The sequence below is a fragment of the Mesoplodon bidens genome, assembly GCF_964165515.1.
Source record: "Mesoplodon bidens genome assembly, contig: HAP1_SCAFFOLD_197, whole genome shotgun sequence".
Classification (NCBI taxonomy): Eukaryota; Metazoa; Chordata; class Mammalia; order Artiodactyla; family Ziphiidae; genus Mesoplodon; species Mesoplodon bidens.
The window spans coordinates 229,446-243,984 of NW_027672364.1; the positions used below are offsets into that span (position 1 = coordinate 229,446).

At 38.1% G+C, this 14,539-nt stretch overlaps 1 long non-coding RNA gene across 1 annotated transcript in view; it reads left to right on the top strand.

Moving 5' to 3' along the window:
* Positions 1-689: 689 nt before the first annotated feature.
* The window catches only part of LOC308610328, a 33,014-nt gene continuing 19,164 nt past the window's right edge, over positions 690-14,539 (top strand). The window contains exon 1 of the long non-coding RNA XR_014014514.1: positions 690-2,403. This is a non-coding gene — a long non-coding RNA (uncharacterized lncRNA). The remainder of the gene's footprint in view (positions 2,404-14,539) is intronic.

A 14,539-nucleotide genomic window follows, 5' to 3' on the forward strand; every position in this document is an offset into this window, starting at 1 on the left:
AACATGGTGGGGAGGGCAATTAAGGGTCTGATAAGGGGTGTAACGCTGACACTTTTTCAGAGAGGGTTGTCCTTTGTCCTTGAAGCACCATTGTCCTTGGAGCACCACATCAAGGATATGTGTCAGACTGTTATCTATATCCCTTGAGGAGAAAGGGATATAGATAACACTGTTTTTCAATCTATTGTTACTTTTCTTGCTTGACTGCTTTTCCTTTGTTTCTGAGTTTTGTCAGTTCTATAATCATTAACTGCTCTTTGGAAATCAAGGGAGGCCTAGGAGACTAAAGCTTTTTTCTACAAACAAGAAGCAGGGAACACTGGGAGTCTGTCACTGGGAAGGCCCCACAGGATTCTACTCAGTTTCACAATCATGAATAAAGTTGTTTCTATGAACGTTCATGTACAAATTTTGTGTGGACGTATTTTTCTCATTTAAATTCCTAGGGGGTGAAATTAGGGGTTTGTATTAATGCTAAACTGTTTTCGAAAATAGTACATTATTTCACGTTTTCTTCAGGAACGTATGGGACTTCTGGTTGTTCTCCATCCTTACTAACATTTGATGCTATCAATCTTTTTAATTTTAGTCATTCTAGTAGATGTGAAGTTATTTGCATTGTGGTTTTAATTTTTCTTTGATGACTAATAATGCTGAACATTTTAAAAAGTTGCTTATTTACCATTCATGTATCTTCTTTGGTTAAGTGTCTTATTAAATTTTTTGCCCAATTTAAATTGAATTGTTTGTCTACTAAGTAGTGTTTTAGTAAAAGCTGGAGAAGAAGCAAGTTTGGCTGGATTACAGAAAACAAGGGGGAGAGTGGTAGGAATGAGGCCAAGAGAGACATGGGAGAAGGGGAGAACAGATCAAAAAGGACTTTGAGGCCTTGGTGCGAACTTTGGATTTATTGTAATTAAATTGAATTCACTGGATGATTTTGAGTATAGAGTGGCACAATCAGGCTTAAATTTTAAGGGACCACTTTGGCAGCTCTGTGAACAGGCCAGAGGAATGGGAGTAAACACAGGATAGACTAGGAGGTTATTGCAGCAGTCAGAAAGAGAGAAACTGGTTAGTTGCAGTTCTGAATGACCTTTCCCCTCACTCTTGTTCCTGACATTCCAAACTGTATAATTTCAGATGTGGAAGACTGAGAAATTTCCTGGATTTTCTCAACAGAATATTGACTTACTCAAGGCCTTTAAGTGGAACACACTCTACTGAGGGTTGAGAGAAAGCTGACAATAGTGGCTTGCTTAGCTTAACTCAGTGGTTATGGTTGTTAGTTGTGGTTGCAATATTATGGTTGTGTGACTCTTTGGTTAGTATTCACTTTCTCCATCTTGGAATATAAGTTTGATGAGGATGGAAAAATTATCTCTTTTTTTAACTCACCACTGTAGCCTCAGTTTGAGCACAGTGCCTGCCAATTAGCATTTAGTCAATGGGTTTTTTTGTAGGGGAGTGAATGTGTGTATGTGTGAGGGAGAGAGAGAAGAGGGGCAGAAACAGAGAGGGGAAGAGACAGACATAGGGACAGGGGAACAAGTCCATATTGCAAAAGAACAGGACAATATTTTCTGTGAGTAGAATGCTCAGAGCCTGTGTACTGTGTTCTTTTCTACTTTCTCAGGTTAGATTTATCACTTCATAAATTTTCTTTATCTTATCCAAAATGAATCTACATTTTTTTTTCTTATAAGTATAAAGAAAAAGATTTTTTGGGGGGAAATTTTTAATGTCTCACTACAATTCAAGTACCATAGATGTCTCTTTCTATTATTTGTATATCCTGAAAATATACCAGCATTATTGTCTAACACAAAGGAAGCACTAAATAAAACTTTTTCTTTGAAACATTGGTACTATAAATTGTAAGAGACAGGAGCTATGTTTTCACAGCTCTGTTTCTTGAGCACCCAGCCCAATGGTATTGTGGAGATGGAATAACAATCACCATGAGCACAGGTCACTGCTGACATAGGGACTTGCTTTCTCTCTAAACCATTTGACTTTGTTGGTGCCCAGGGCAGGATGCTCCAAAGTATGCCTCAGTGGAATATTACTTTGAGTTAAAGTTACTGAAGAAATGACTGATGCAAGAGAGACACACTGACCTTCCTATCTGTCTCCATGAAAGCAGGAAATTAATATCTCATGTGAATGGTGCCCTCCCTGTACCAGGAGGTAGAAAGACATCATTAGCACCAGAGATAGGGAATGCAGGGTCAAGAAGACTGTATAAACCTTGTTACTTCTTTAACTCAAGAAGGTTGGCAGGGACATTTCTTCCTCCTCAACAGCTGACAAGACAACCAGAAGGCTGGCTAAACCCTGCTTCCCACCACAAGACTGCTGCAGCTGAGAGATCCTAGGACACATGACAAAGGCCAGCAGAAGGTAAAATTTCTTATCTCCTCAACTTCCCAGGCCTTTAAGGTCTGGTGGGAGGGAAAGTGCTTAAGAGTCTCCTTTTCTCTATCTCTAAATTTAGATTAGCAGAAGAAAATACTTATGGAGCAAGATCCTTGTGACATAGAAAATCTGGTATTTGGAAATGAGTAATCTCATCTCAGTTTTTCTTAATCCTTTCCTCCCAGAGACAGTCACTGTTTTTCTTTGTCTCTGTCTCCTGAGTCATGTTTCATAAGAAGAAAGAACCATAGGGCAGAAGACAGGCATAGGCCCTATAAGCCTGCTGTTTGAGACAGCCTCACAGACTGGTGAGTTAACAGTTCTCTCCAGTCCAGTGCCTATTAAGACAAACTTTGCTGTCAGTCCTCTGTATAAAAACTGGATGAGATTTTTCCTTCTGTATTTTTCTATGTCCTGAGAGTTTGGCTTTTTGTCCAGTGAGAATATTATCTCTGGTCTCCACCATCTGGATGGTGTATTTACTGGGGTGCATCTGGTAACCCGTTGAATTGACTGGGGTTCTGAGACACAAAGTCATAAACAGCACACTCTAGTCTTGTTGTGCCAGCTGTCAGAGGAGTTTGTCCTAAGGGGACCCAGTCCATAAGGGGCCTTTGTTGTTTCAACCTTCATTGCCTTGTTAGTGTTGGAAAAGTCCCATTCCAGTAGCATATGCCTGATGTCACAGATTAGTAGGTTTGGGATCAGAGGTGCCTCAAATTCCCAGGAGAGACCAGGGACACAGTTTGCATTATACCACCCTTACTGCCTGTGCAATGAAGGCCTTTGCTTTCTTAGATTATCCTTGGAAATGAATTTTCACATTATAGGGGCTATATCATCTGTGCCCTCTCCATCTGAAAGTCTGCTTATTTTATCCATGGTAAGGATTTATTCTAAGCCTGAAAAGTTACCTCTGGGTCGTTCCATAAAAAGGCTTACTGATTTGAGTCACTATTTGAAATTAATGTAAGGTCTTACTCCTCAATGGCCAGATGATGGATCCTTTAAATTTGCTGTATTTAAAAGATTGCCTTTTTGAGAGCTCTCATCATAAACAGCTGTCATATTGATATTTATGGAAGGATCAAATTGAAAGGAAAAATAATGTATAACAGCTAGCCTTAGGGAATCGTTATTAAGATGAAATAACAGAAATTAGACTTAAAGATCCAACATGAATTCCTCTTTTTAAGAAAAATTTTAAAAATTGCCCCATCTCCTCAGCAATTCCTTAGGCCCTCCTACAAATAATTAGGAAAAGATCAGTTGGAAGCCAATATTCAAGAGCTAATAGAAACAATTATCTTTGTCTTCCAAATCTCTACAAAACCAGAAATGCAACTTAGGAACGAGTCAAGGCCCATTTATCTTCACCAACCCTGAAACCTATTCCTCTCAAATTCTTGTAGATATTATAAAAGTTGAGGATAATTGGAACAAAATTGTCCTGTACTTAAGAAGAAAAAGTTTTTTAAATAATAATTACCCTGAGACTTATGATAATAGAAAAATACACTCCAAAACTCATAGAAGAAAATTTACATTTTTTTTCCTCTGTCCCTTAAAGTTATAAATCTTACCATGTCTTTGAAATGTAAACACAGCCACATTGCCTGAGACTGAGCCCAGATTAGCTCAATTGTTAGAACCTGAAACTAAAATTTAAAGAAAAAAAGAAAGAGGTTTTTTTTTTAAACAAAAACCCTCTCTTGCTCAAACTCTAAATGACAGTCTCCTTAAAATTGTTTATCAAGGGCAAGTACACTTAAAGGGCAAGAAGACTTAAAAGTCTTCTCCATAAATAATAAAAGACTGTAGCTATCTGAGTGAGTAAACTTAATTTATTCCAACAAGCAATATAAAAATTCTCAAAAATATAACAAAAACAAATACAAATATTTTTCAAATTCACATGATCTAGGATAATTTTTGGTAAGTAAAATCTAGTTCAGGTTTAGGTTTAATTAATACAGACATATCTTAAGAGTTATCAGCATTAAGTATAATAGCTTTATTCTATGTAGTTTTACTAAAAGTCAAATAAGCTCATGTTATCTCTTTTACAAAATTTCTCAGAAAAAAGTAATAATAATAATAATTTAAGATGATGGCTAACACTACTTTAACATCTTATGAAATTGTCATGAGTAATCTGAGTGATTGTTAAGAACAAATTAATTAAATAGACATAAGATAAGAATTCTTTTAGGTAAACTTTTTTTAGCAATAATTGTTTTTGCTATGTCAACTTAAATAGTTTTCTAAATGTCTTTGATAAATTGTACCCTTAGAGTTTTGCTAAGTTAAATTAAATGAATTGAATGTCTAGATCATTTCCAACTAAGACAAAATACTGAAATATTAATTGCTGAACGAGTCTAAGTTTACCTACTTTTGACCTCTTATTACACACTAAATATGTTTGGTTCTATTAGTAAACATGTCTTGTGCTTCATTAAAAGCTTGTACTATGAAGTAGAATATGTTTCTAGAAATTATGAAATGTATTTATAAGTTTGCCAAGCCACAAAATACTTACACAGTTAATAATTTTAACTTTATCTTTACAAAAAAATTAAAGCTTCAAAGGATTAAGAATTGTAAATAATATATGTGGTTCAAGCTGCTAGGAATTATAAGGAAATTAGAATGTGTTCTGGGGTAAGAAAAAGTGTAAGGTATGGAGATGTTTTTGTTAATGTAAAAACTTTGTTAAGTGATTTTTGTCCTAAAGCCGGTTACTTCTAAATGGGAAAGAGAACAAGGGACAAACCAAAATGGACATAGAAAGTTGTAAGAGGTTTGTTAAAAAGGAATCTTTAGAAAGGAATTTTATGTGTAGTCAGGTCTAAGATTGGAATGAATTTAATAAAGTGATTGATTGAGTTTTTTTTGTTTTTTTTTTTTTTTGCTGTACGCGGGCCTCTCACTGCTGTGGCCTCTCCCGTTGCGGAGCACAGGCTCCGGACACACAGGCTCCGCGGCCATGGCTCGCGGGCCCAGCCGCTCCGCGGCACGCGGGATCCTCCGGGATCGGGGCGCGAACCCGTGTCCCCTGCATCGGCAGGCGGATGATTGAGTTTTAATATCCAATGTAAGCTGGTAGAAAATTAAAATTTGTTTTTTCTCTCTTTTTGCAAAATTTTCTTAATTATTAGTCTGCTCTTAATGAGAAATTGTAAACAAAGACTTTTTTTTACATTTAATGTAATCTGTCTAGCAAAACAAATATTGTTCATTTTGTCTTTATGAGTCTTTGATAATTTTGAAGAAAAACTGAGTGCTTTCAATATTAAAAGAGCTAAGTCTTTGTACAACTATTTAACTATCTGTATTTACATGTGAATCTTTGTCACTTTGATTAAATTGATAACTAAATATTAATTCACAGTGACATATGATCGTATTTGACAAAGTGTTTTAAAACATTTTTATTTTTGAAAAAGTAGATTTTCCCCCAAACCAAATTCTAAATGAAATCTTATTGACCTGGAAATAACGTTCAGGTTTTCCAGAGGCCCCCTGGAACACCTTAAAAGATTTGTTTTGGGCTTCCCTGGTGGCGCAGTGGTTGAGAGTCCGCCTGCCGATGCAGGGGACACGGGTTCGTGCCCCTGTCCCGGAGGATCCCACATGCCGCGCAGCGGCTGGGCCCGCGAGCCATGGCCGCGGAGCCTGTGTGTCCGGAGCCTGTGCTCCGCAACGGGAGAGGCCACAGCAGTGAGAGACCCGCGTACAGCAAAAAAAAAAAAAAAAAAAAGATTTGTTTTATCTTATTAGAAAAGAGAGCTATGAAACTCATTAGGCTTATTTGGTATGTTACTTACATGGGAAGCATTGCTAAATAAATGATCATAAACTCTAGGTTATATCATAAGGGTGAATGTTATTAATATAAATGTTCTAGAAAGTATATGAAATTCCTAAAATTGGATATGTCCTAGTATAATGTTATCAGTCATAATTCTAGTTATTATCTTAAATGTTTTGTGTCACAGATAAATTTTCTTGTCAATTCCATTAGAATGAATCAAATTTTTAGTAATGGATATTTGTCTTTTATTACTTAGACAATGGTTTCACTCAGATGCTTTTACAAAAGCTTCCTGAAAATGTGTTTCATGTTCAGAGAAATTCTTGGAAAAGGATCTAACAAGTATTCTAGAGCACAAGTTTCTGATGAATTTCAAATCATTACACTGAACTGAGTAAGAATTTACAAAACCCTAACGGAGAAATTGATGGTTTCATAAAACTTCTAACAAAAGATCAAACAAAACAAGAATTAATTACATGGGACTAAGTAAACTGAAGAAGATGGTTATAATGTTTTATGATTTTAAAAATAAATTTATTTATTTTATTTATCTTTGGTTGCGTTGGGTCTTTGTTGCTGTGTGTGGGCTTTCTCTAGTTGCGGCGAACGGCAGCTACTCTTCGTTGTGGTGCGTGGCCTTCTCATGTTGTGGAGCGTGGGCTCTACGTGCATGGGCTTCAGTAGTTGTGGCTCGTGGACTTCAGTAGTTGTGGCTCATGGGCTCTAGAACACAGGCTCAGTAGTTGTGGCGTGTGGGCTTAGTTGCTCTGGGGCTTGTGGGATCTTCCTGGACCATGGCTCGAACCCATGTCCCCTGCACTGGCAGGCAGATTCTTAACCACTGTGCCACCAGGAAAGCCCCATTTTATGATTTCTTTTTCGTAGTACACGGGCCTCTCACTGTTGTGGCCTCTCCTGTTGCGGAGCATAGGCTCTGCACGAGCAGGCTCAGCGGCCATGGCTCACGGGCCCAGCCACTCAGCGGCATGTGGGATCTTCCCGGACCAGGGCACGAACCCGTGTCCCCTGCACCAGCAGGCAGACTCTCAACCACTGCACCACCAGGGAAGCCCTATGATTTTTAAATTTGAAACATTGCTGGTTCTTTTTTTTAAGTTTTGTTTCTCCAAATTTAGGAAAATTTGTTTTTCTCTTTTTTTTTTTTTTTTTTTTTTTTGCGGTATGTGGGCCTCTCACTGTTGTGGCCTCTCCTGTTGCGGAGCATAGGCTCCGGACACGCAGGCTCAGCAGCCATGGCTCACAGGCCTAGCCACTCCGCGGCATGTGGGATCTTCCCGGACCGGGGCACGAACCCGTGTCCCCTTCATCAGCAGGTGGACTCTCCACCAGTGCGCCACAAGGGAAGCCCTGTTTTTCTCTCGGAAGCTTAGAGCAATTTGGTAAATTATACCCTTGTAAGCAAAATTGAATCATTTGTCTTTTTCTCCCTACCCGATTCCTCCAGAATTCAGAGGCTTTCGGTGAACATTCTTATTTTCTTGGCAATATAGTTATTTGCATAATTTCAATAAGAATCTGTTCTCCTTATAATAGCACATAATTGCAAACATTGATTATATTACTAAAGTTTTGCCTAGAATGTCATATTTGAGAGAGATATACATAAACTTAGATTTGACCAAACAGCTTTAAGAAACTAAGGTTGACTTCATGGAGCCAATAAAGCCCCTTGGGAAAATAGTGTGGTACCTTGCTTACAGAGTTCCCAGCAACCTTACTAGCTGAGTAAGGAAGGTCACTTCCTGGCAAATGCAAGAACCTCAGAATATTTGGGGGACATTGAGGAGAAAAATTCCCCCAAATCTATGGATGTCAAATGATTGGCTTGGCTTCTTAGCCTCAAGGGACTATTAAAAGTTTAATCTGGAGATTCCTTATAAAAAGTTCCAGCAAAGCAGATTTAAAAGAGCCTATATGGGAGATTTCCCTCTAACCCTGGAGATATTCTGCATAGACAGTGGTTGACCAGAGGTCAAGCCTGAAGTCCTTCATGAATTTCAATCAAAATTGGACTTTAAGAAGCCAGAACTCCTCACAGTGACATTCAGGAGAGAGGGTAGAGACAAAGATGGCAGAGTAGAAGGACGTGAGCTCACCTCCTCTCATGAAACCACCCAAATCACAACTAACTGCTGAACAACCATCAACAAAAAAGACTTGAACATACAAAAAAGACATTCTACATCCAAAGACAAAGAAGAAGCTACAACTAGATGGTAGGAGGGGTGCTTTCGTGATATAATCAAATCTCATACCTACTGGGTGGGCGACCCAGAAAGTGGAAAATAATCATCATATCACAGAGGTTCTCCCACAGGAGTGAGAGTTCTGAGACCCACGTGAGGCTCCTCAGCCTGGGGACATGGCAATGAGAGGAGGAGATCCCAGAGCATTTGATCTTGAAGGCCAGTGGGACTTGAGGGCAGGAGCTCCACAGGATTGGGGGAAACAGAGACTCCACTTTCGGAGGGTGCACACAAGGTTTCATGTGTACTGGGACCCAGGGCAAAGCAGTAACTCTGTAAAAGCCTGGGTCAGACCTACCTGAGGGTCTTGGAGGGTCTCCTGGGGAGGAAGAAGTTGGCTGTGGCTCACTGTGGGGGCAAGGACACTGGTGGCAGAGGACCCAGGGAATATTTTTTGTTGTGAGCTCTCCTGGAGGTCACCATTTGGGCACTGAGACCCGGCCCCACCCAATAGCCTGCAGTCTCCAGTTCTGGGATGCCTCAGGGCAAACAACCAACAGGGTGGGAACACAGACCCTCCCATGAGCAGACAGGCTGCCTAAAGTTATTCTGATCCCACAGCCGCCTCTAAACACCACTTGACACAGCCCTGCCCACAAGAGGGAGAAGACCCAGCTCCACCCACCAGTGGGCAGGCACCAGTCCCTACCACCAGGAAGACTTCACAAGCTCCTGAACCAACCTCACCCATCAGGGGGCAGGCACCAGAAGTGAGAGGAGCCATGATCCTGCAGCCTGAGGAAAGGAGGCTACAAACACGGAAGGCAGAGAAATGTGTTCCAGATGAAGGAACATCATCAAACTCCAGAAGAACAACTAAGTGGAGTGGAGATAGGCAATCTTCCAGAAAAAGAATTCAGAGTAATGATAGTAAAGATGATACAAGTAACTGGAAAAAGAATGGAGGCACAGACCAAGAACATAGATGAAATTTTTAACAAAGAGCTAGAAGTTTTAAAAAACAGAGATAAACAATAACTGAAATGAAAAATAGCCTACAAGTAATCAACAGCAGAATAAATGAGGCAGAAGAATAAATAAGTGAGCTGGTAGACAGATTGGTGAAAATCACTGCTTTGGAACTGAATAAAGAAAAAAAATGAAAACAAATGAGGACAGTCTAAGAGACCTCTGGGACAACATTAAATGTGCCAACATTCACATTATAGGGGTCCCAGAAGGAGAAGAGAGAGACAGAGGGGCTGAAAAAATATTTGAAGAGATAATAGCCATAAACTTCCCTAACATGGAAAAGGAACAGTCACTCAAGTCCAGGAAGCACCGAGAGTCAAATACAGGACAAACCCAAAGAGGAACATGCCAACACACATGAATCAAATTGACAAAAATTAAAGACAAAGAAAACATTAAAAGCAACAAGAGAGAAACAACAAATAACATACAAGGAAACCCCAGTAAGGTTATCAGCTGATTTTTTCAGCAGAAACTCTGCAGGCCAGAAGGGAGTGGCCCACTATATTTACAGTGATGAAAGGCAAAAACCTACGACCAAAAATACTCTACCCAGCAAGGCTCTTATTCAGACCTGACAGAGAAATCAAAAGCTTTATAGACAAACAAAAGCTAAGAGAATTCAGCACCATCAAACCAGCTTTACAACAAATGCTAAAGGAACTTCTCTAGATGAAAAAGAAAATGCCACAACTAGAAAAAAAGAAAATTATGAATGGGAAAGCTCACCATTAAAGGCAAACATACAGTAAAGGTAGGAAATCATCTACTCACAAATATGATATCAAAACAAGCAATCATGAGAAGAGGAGAGTACAAATGCAGGATATTGGAAATGCATTTGAAATTAAGAGACCAGCAGCTTAAAACAACTTTTCGTGTGTGTGTATATATATATATATATATATATATATATATATATATATATATATATATATACTCTGCTATATCAAAACCTCATGGGAAATGCAAACCAGATATCTACAATAGATACACAAAGAAAAAGCAACCCAAATGCAACACTAAAGATGGTCATCAAACCACAAGGGAAGAGAACAAAAGAGGAAGGGAAGAAAAAAGAGCTACAAAAACAAACCCAAAACAATGAACAAAATGACAATAAGAACATACATAGTGATAATTACATTAAAAGTAAATAGACTAAATGCTCCAACCAAAAGACATAGACTGGCTGAATAGATACAAAAGCAAGAACCATATATATGCTGCCTACTAGAAACTCACTTTAGATCTAGACACCCACACAGACTGAAAGTGGGAGGGTAAAAGAAAGGTATTCCATACAAATGGAAATCAAAGGAAAGCCAGAGTAGCAATAGTCATATCAGACAAAATAGACTCTAAAATAAAGACTGTAACAAGGACCAAGAAGGACACTGCATAATGATCAAGGAATCAATCCAAGAAGAAGATACAACAATTGTAAATATATATTCACCCAACACAGGAACGCCTCAATATATAAGGCTAATGCTAATAGCCATAAAAGGAGAAATTGACAGTAACACAATAGTATTGGGGGATGTTAACACCCCACTTTCATCAATGGACGGATCATCCAGACAGAAAATCAATATGAAAACACAGGCCTTGAATGACACATTAGACCAGAAGGACTTAATTGATATTTATAGAGCATTCCATCTGAAAGCAGCAGAATACACATTCTTCTCAAGTGCACACGAAACATTCTCCAGGATAGATCACACACTGGGCCACAAAGTGAGCCTTGGTAAATTTAAGAAAATTGAAATCATATGAAGCACCTATTCCAAACACAATGCTATGAGATTAGAAATCAACTACAAGAAAAAAACTGTAAAAAACACAAATACATGGAGGCTAAACAATATGCTATAAGCAACCAATGTATCACTGAAGAAATCAAAGCAAAAATTAAAAATATACCTACAAATGAAAACAAAAACACGAAGATCCAAAACCTATGGGATGCAGCAGAAGCATTTCTAAAAGGGAAGTTTATAGTGATAAAATCTTACCTCAGGAAACAAGAAAAATCTCAAATAAACAACCTAACCTTATAAGTAAAGCAACTAGAGAAAGGAGAACAAACAAAACCCAAATTTAGTAGAAGGAAAGAAATCATATAGATCAGAGCAGAAATAAATGAGAGACAAAGAAAACTAGGAAAGATCAATGAAACTAGTAGCTGGTTCTTTGAAAAGATAAAATTGATAAACCATTAGCCAGCATCATCAAGAAAAAAATGGGGAGAGCTCAAATCAATAAAATTAGAAATAAAAAAGAAGTTACAATGGACACCACAGAAATACAAAAGCTCATAAGAGACTACTACAAGAAACTATATGCCTGTAAAATGCACAACCTAGAAGAAATGGACAAATTCTTAGAAAGGTACAAGCTTCGAAGACTGAAGCAGGAAGAAATAGAAAATATGAACAGACAAATCACAAGTACTGAAATTGAAACTGTGATTAAGAAACTCCAACAGGGCATCCCTGGTGGCGCAGTTGTTAAGAAACCACCTGCCAAGGCAGGGGACATGGGTTTGAACCCTGGTCCAGGAAGATCCCACATGTCACAGAGCAACTAAGCCCATGGGTCACAACTACTAAGCCTGCTCTCTAGAGCCCACGAACCACAGCTGCTGAGCCTGCATGCCACAACTACTGAAGCTCACGTGCCTAGATCCCATGCTCTGCAACAAGAGAAGCCACCGCAATGAGAAGCCCATGCACCGCAATGAAGAGTAGCCCCCGCTTGCCACAACTAAAAAAAGAAAGCCTACATACAGCAACAAACACCCAATGCAGCCAAAAATAAAATAAATAAATAAATTTATTTTTAAAAAATTATTTAAAAAAAAGAAACTCCCAACAAACAGAAGTCCAAGATCAGATGGCTTCCCAGGTGAATTCTCTCAAGCATTTAGAGAACACTAAACACCTGTTCTTCTGAAACTATTCCATAAAATTTCAGAAGAAGAAACATTCCCAAACTCATCCTATGAGGCCATAATCACCCTGATACCAAAACCAAACAAAGGTACTGCAAAAAAAGAAAAAGAAGTCAATATCACTGATGAACATAGACTCAAAAATCATTTACAAAATACTAGCAAAGTGAATCCAACAACACATTAAAAGGATCAGACACCATGATCAAGTGGGATTCATCCCAAGGATGCAAGGATTTTTCAATATCCACATATCAATCAGTGTGATACACCACATCAATGAATTCAGTAAAGTCACAGAATACAAAATTAATACACAGAAATCTCTTTCATTCCTATACACTAAAAACAAAAGATCAGAAAGAGAAATTATGGAAGGAATCCCATTTACCATCACATCAAAAAGAAAAAAATACCTATGAATAAATCTACCTAAGGAGACAAAAGACCTGTACTCTGAAAACTCTAAGATGCTGATGAAAGAAATCGAAAGTGACACAAACAGATGGAGAGATATACCATGTGCTTGGATTGGAAGAATCAATACTGTCAAAATGACTATACTACTTAAGGCAATCTACAGATTCAATGCAATCCCTGTTAAATTACCAGTGGAATTTTTTTTTTAGACTTTTTTCATGTGGACCATTTTTAAAGTCTTTATTGAATTTGTTACAATATTGCTTCTGTTTTATGCTTTGATTTTTGGTTTTTGTTTTTTGGGTTTTTTTGGGGTTTTTTTGGTTGCATGGCATGTGGGATCCCAACTCCCTGACCAGGGATCGAAGCCGCATCCTCCTCATTGGAAGGTGAAGTCCCAAACACCGGACCGCCAGGGAAGCCCCCACCAATGGCATTTTTCACAGAACTAGAACAGAAAAATTTAAAATTTGTATAGAAACACAAACCCCCAAATAGCCAAAGCATACTATGAAAGCAAAATGGAGCTGGAGGAATCAGGCTCACTGTCTTCAGACTATATTACAAAGCTACAGTAATCAGTATGGTACTTGCACAAAAACAGAAATATAGATCAATGGAACAGAATAGAGAGCCCAGAAATAAACCCACACAACTATGGTCAATTAATCTATGACAAAGGAGGCAAGAATATACAATGTAGAAAAGACAGTCTCTTCAATAAGTGGTGCTGGGAAAACTGGACAGCTACATGTAAAAAAAATGAAATTAGAACAATTTTCTAACACCACAGACAAAAATAAACTCAAAATGCATTAAAGACCTAAATGTAAGATGGGATATTATAAAACTCTTAGAGGAAAATCCAAGCAGAACACTCTTTCACAGCAGCAATATCTTTTTGGATCCACCTCCTAGAGGAAAGAAAACAAAAACTAAAATAAACAAATGGGACCTAATAAAACTTAAAAGCTTTTGCCCAGCAAAGGAAACCATAAACAAAACAAAAAGACAACCTACAGAATGGGAGAAAATATTTGCAAATGATGGGACTGACAATGGAATAATCTCCAAAGTATGCAAATAGCTTATGCAGCTCAATATCAAAAAAGCAAACAACCCAATCAAAAAATGGACAGAAGATCTAAACAGACATTTCTCCAAAGAAGACATACTGATGGGCAAAAAGCACATGAAAATCTGCTCAACATCGCTAATTATTAGAGAAATGCAAATCAAAACTACAATGAGGTATCACCTCACACCAGTCAGAGTAACCATCATCAAAAAGTCTACAAACTGTAGACTACAAAAATGTTGGAGAGGGTGTGGAGAAAAGGAGTCCTCCTACACTGTTGGTGGGAATGTAAATTGATTCAACCACTATGGAGAATATTATGGGATTCCTTAAAAAACTAAAAATAGAACTACCATATGATCTAGCAATCCTACTCTTAGGCATGTATCTGGAGAAAATTATACTTCCAAAAGATACATGCACCCCAGTGTTCAGTGCAGCACTATTCACAATAACCAGGATATGAAAGCAATTTAAATGTCCATTGACAGATGAATGGATAAAGAAGATGTGGAACATATATACAATGGAATATTACTCAGCCATAAAAATGAATGAAATCATGCCATTTGCAGTAACATGAATTGATGTAGAGATTATCATAC